Consider the following 5,737-nt stretch of genomic DNA (forward strand, 5'->3'; position numbering starts at 1 on the left):
TCAAGAAATACGTAGATAACCAATATTTACAGGATTTAAGTACATGTGATGCCAAAATTATACTGAGACAATTTAATAATCTGCAATTCACTGTACAAGCTTTTGTCATTGCAGTGTCATCTTTGTTACTGACATCATTTGTATGACTAAATAGAGAACATTTCATTTTATATAGTATTTCATATTTTTTAAACAAGAATGCCCAGAATTTTGTATGGAAATGTTTGTATTTACTCAATAGCCATTTTCCTGTCCAAATTTAACAGTTTAATCATTAATTTATTTTGTTTTTTTCTTTGTTTAAATGTGTTCAATTTTTTATTTCTAAAATAATTTTCCTTAGAGTAATTAAAACATGTTTTTCCTTTAGCTAAGGATAAGCATGGCTAGAAAGGAGGAAAACAAGAGCTTAGCAAAATTAAGGTGGACAGGTGAACATATTTGTAAGCACTAAAGTTTGGGAAAAGTGTTAATCATTGTGAGTTGTATGTGCATCAAGCTGAAATTCCCTACTGCTTTTAATAACGGCAGCTGACATGGCAAACAGTATATATTACAGGTCCTTCCGCTGAGCAAACACTTGCTAATTATCTATTCAATGAAGAAAATAAATGAAAGAATCCTCCTGCGTCTGACTTGTCTGCCTGTGACCTAATGTGAAAGGAGTTAACAGTCTCAGCTTGTCAGAGCCCGTATGTGCATGTTTTTGTTGTTGTTTTATTTTATTTTCTGGAATTCTTCTTTATAGCCAGTTACATAGCAATAAGGCCCCACATAAAGGACAAATTTCAGGTGTGTTGACACTAACTGTCCTTTCTAATAAGTCGAAATGCTAGAGCCTAGAGCTATGTGCATCTTGATAGCGAAAGAAAAGGGAATGCGATTTGACGTGAAGAAAAAAATGAAAGGACAGGGATGATGATAAAAAAAATGGGGAGAAGTCAGTAAGAAAAACAAATACAAAACTTTTGAAGAGGGAAATAAATCGCTGAACTAAAATTTTTATTTGTTTTCTATTTGTTAGCTTATTTTTTTGTTTTTTTAAAATAACCATATTGGAAGGGGTCGGAAGAATGTTGACATATCTAAATCTCCAAAAGCTTGTTTGCAGCTAACCCTTAAAAAAATAGGAGCAGAAATCCAGTTGTATTTTAGGGTCAAGATTTACTGTGGATGGGTTTCTGGAGCACTTCTAAACTAGTTCAGATTATGTTTATTTACTCAGCAAATTTTGAGGAGTACCTATTTTGGTCTCTGTTCTAGGCTCAGAGAAAAATAACAATATTCATAGTCCCTACCTTTGAGGCACCTATGACCTGTTGAGGAAACTTCTGGCTGGGATGTTCAAGATAGGCAAGGAAGGCATCATGAAAAGATCCACCTTGGAGCTTGGATAAGATTCTAATAGATAGAGATGGGGGATGGGCACCACAGTCTGGGAGAAAACGGAATACACAAGGACATACAGACTGGAAAGCAGGTTGTCCAGGATGAAGGCTATTGCAGATGAGACCATTAGGATGCAAAGCAGAGTGGTTACAGATGTGATATTATAAAGCAAGGATCACCAGGATGTGGGGAACTGTTTGGAGTTGGGAGTGGGATCATGAAGAGAAAGGTTTTTCTGAGATATATTCTTGGGCTTGAATGCAGTGAGAGGTTTACACAATATAAGCACCACAGTCCCCCTTTTCTGTGTTTTACCTGTTAAAGTCAATGATCCAAAAATTCAGCAACAACACATAAGTGTTTATAAGCTCTATTGCTTAGAATACAGTGTTTGTAAGAGCCAGTTAAAGGCACAACTTGGATTCTCCTGATAGTGGAACGTTATCAGTTTTCTGTCCTGGATGCCTGTTGTCAGCTCACACACACCTGGTGTCCCTCAACGTGCAAGAGTGAGAGGCTGACATGGATCAATTGGAATCTACACCTACCAGGAAAACAACTCAAATTAATACACTCAGCCTGATCATCTCTGCTAATATTATTAGTTTTATTAAGAATCCAAATAAAATCTGCCAAATAAAGTAGGTATTGCTATCCCTTCTTTATAGATTATTTGAAGAAAGAAAACATTATAAACAAATACTGTGTCCCTATGGTACAATACATATCTTTTCATCATAAAGCCATATGAAAGAAGCCTATACAGAGTAATACAAATGCAAATTACATGTGATGAGAATAATGGCATAGATTTTCTCCCCACCTGCCCTTTTCTCAATGCAAAATTTAAAACAATGCTTTGGTTAAAATGCTTAAACTATTTTTTAAGTCATAGGCTTAAAATTCACTTTTCCTTTTTTTGGAGATGGCGGTGAGGTATGTGCACATAGTTTTAAACTCATCAATTTATATACTAACTTTTCCCTTTTTTTATAATTAGAGTCTTAATTATAATAATAATTGGTGCTCCCAAGAACCAGCAAGCAAGATTAGAAGGAAGTCTGGAGGAATATATTTTACCCATTAAACACAAAATAAGAATTTCCTAATAATGTTGCTTGGAGTCAAAGATAGGTTTGGGTTGGTCTGGGGAAGCCCCATTTTGGAGCTGGCTCAAGAGTCCATCTGTTCACAGAGTTAGGATGGACATAAATCCACCAACCAAGTAGCCATAGAGGCCAACACACACACTCCAAAGGACATTTTGGATAATCCCAGGATTAGCCATCCATTGGTCCTCAAAATTTGCTGCATATCAGAATGACCTTGAGAGATTTTTAAAGTCTCAATGGCCAGACGGCATGCCAGACCAATTAAATCAGTATCTCTACTAGGGGGACTCAGGCCTCAACATTTTTGTAAGTTCCTCCAGTAGTTTCAATGTGCAGCTAAATTTGAAAGCCAGTGGCTTAGACCACTGAGTCAACGAATTTCATCCAGTAAATACTGATAGAGTCCTTACATTGAGTGAAGATATAAAAGTCACAGGACAAAGGCATCTATGGCATCTATAACTAGAAAACAAGCAAGATCTTGTAGACAGTCCCAAAAGGAGTACCTACAAGGTAGAAACATTATTTCTAGCAGAGCCAAACCTGTTAGAAATACCCTGTATTTAGGAGAGCACTTAAGGCGGGCTTAGATTTTTGGCCTGAGCATCCCCTGTGATGTGAACAGCATGAGCAAAGCCGTAAAGAAAAAACGCACAGAATGTGTTCCTGGATCAATGAACTCATTTTAGCTTGAGGGTGTGTTTCCAATAGAGGAGCTGAATTTGTCCAAGCAGAAAGTTCAGTATAGGGACCCATGAATGTCATGTTGAAGAATTCATATTTATTTTGATGGACTTTTGAATTATCTTTTTTTCATTATTATTAGAATCGGGATTTAGAAATATTAGTCTGCAATGATATAGGTATAGGGTAGATTGCAGATGGGGGGCCTGGATCAAAGAAATGCTGGGAGGATGTTGTAGTCATTAAGAATAAAGGTAATAATGGCATGAAATTGGGTTGTGGCACTGAAGATAAAAAGGAAAAAGTGAATGCAATTAATAGTGTGGTGCAAAAGCCTACATCCATAATATGGCCTGGACACCCAAGAATTTTGAGTGTCCAAATCACCAGGACGTGGTACTCTACAATTGAACATGTTAGTGAGTTTGATAGGATATTGCAGTAACCAGTCATTCACTCTTTGTATGATCCATTCACTTTAATACTCTAATTCATATTTTAATAAGCATATTCCTGTGGTTTGGATATGCAAAATGAGCTGCTGTTACTACAAAATCAGGAAATCAATCTTTACAAGAATGGTCAGTTTGATTCTCCACATGTCTAGCTTGGGAAAAAAATTGATTTAATTGATTCACATTATTGGCATCATCCAAGTACAATAAATAAAAGATGAGTCAGGGGCTGGCCCAGTGGCATAGTGGTTAAGTTCATGTGCTCGGCTTTGGCAGCCCAGGGTTCACAGGTTCAGATCCTAGACACAGACCTAGCACTGCTCATCAAGCCATGCTGTGGCAGCATCCCACGTAAAATAGAGGAAGGTTGGCATAGATGTTAGCTCAGCAACAATCTTCCTCAAGCAAAAAAGAGGAAGATTGGAACAGATGTTAGCTCAGTGACAATCTTCCTCTCCACAAAAAAAGAAAAGAGGAAGAAACAAAAATTTTAGGAAAATAATAGGTACATCTGATCTTTTGTGCTTTTCTCCATGTTAAATTGCTGGTTGCTCAAGTATATGATATTTATCTATACAGATGTACCATACCTAAAGAATCCACAATAATATCTAGATTAATCTACAGATGGAAATGTTAATTTAATTAGCAAATAATTCTTGAAATTTGCGTTTCAGGAAATTTAACATTTCAGGTGATTTATGCTTAGAAACAAGATCACTGTTCCTCCCGCAGTTAGAGAGCTGCTCCTCAGTCAAACTTTTCTGAAAGTTTTGTGTAAGGCCCATAGTTTTATTCCACCATAAAAAAAAAAGGTATTGTCATTTTTAACCATCAGCGTTGCTTAATGTTGATATGCATGTAAAATGGAATTGTCACAACATATCCTTACACATAGCAGTTACATAATTTAGATGATCTGTCTCTATTTAATTCTTTTCCTCTGGAACAATTGTCCTGTCAAACGTTTCATATTTACAGATATATGCTTTTTAACATTAGCATTAAAATGACCAGAGATAGTAATTCATATGAACTCTTTGTATTCTTCTACAATCTTATTGAACAACTGAAATGTGTGAGGGAAAGAGGAGCAAGTGCCACACAATGGGATCCAGAGCAGCTCAGTCATCCACCTAGCTTTATGGTATCCCCTTTGGTCATGGCTTTCACTAAAGAGCTTACTGTAAAAACCCCCTAATTATCTATTCACTCGTTTGCTCACCAAATCTTTTATTCAGCAAGCATTGTAAACATCCTCTATGTGTCAGGCACTAAGAACAAATAGAACGAGAAATCTGATGCAGCTGCCACCCGTCAAGGAATTTAGACCAGCAAACCAGAGGTGAGACAGCTAGATTTAGCTATAGCAAAAGTAGAGGGTGTTAGTAGAGAGCAATTATCCTTAAACTTAAGCCAGCATCGAAATCACCTGGAAGGCTCGTTAAAACACAGATTGCTGGGTCCCACCTCCAAAGTTGCTGATTCAGTAGGTCTGGAATGAAGCGTGAAAATTTATGTTTCTAGCAAGTTTCCAGGTACTGCTAATGCTACTGGTCTGGGGAACCACACTTTCACGTTGAAAATTGCTGCAGTAGAAGGGTGAGGAAATGACTACCTGAATTAAGGCAGTGCTTGCCAAGTTTGCCTGTTGACAAGACGCACTTGGAAAGCTTATTAAACTTGCTAGGAGTGGGCCTTAGGGATCTATATGTGCAACAAGTGCCCAAAGAGGGTCTTCACATGAAGAAAATTTAGGAAACACTGAGCCGAGACATGGAGTGTGAATATATTATTGTCAGAGAAGTCTTGAGGGATAGTGTTTTGACTCGGTTGCCTATGTTGCCAGATAAAATACAGGACTTCAAATAAAGTTTGAATTTCAGATCAACAAAGAATTATTTTTTTAGTATAAGTCACATGAAACATTTGGGACATACTTATACTAAAAAATAATTGTTATTTATCTGAAATTCAAATTTAAATGAGCATCCTATATTTTTACTAGCTAAATCTGTCTAAGAATATAGGGTGTGTGTCAGGTAGGGAGAAGGACCAGAAGGATTGAAGGTGAGACAGTATTGTGTTATTATACTA

The sequence above is a fragment of the Equus asinus genome, chromosome 8, assembly GCF_041296235.1.
Source record: "Equus asinus isolate D_3611 breed Donkey chromosome 8, EquAss-T2T_v2, whole genome shotgun sequence".
Taxonomy (NCBI): domain Eukaryota; kingdom Metazoa; phylum Chordata; class Mammalia; order Perissodactyla; family Equidae; genus Equus; species Equus asinus.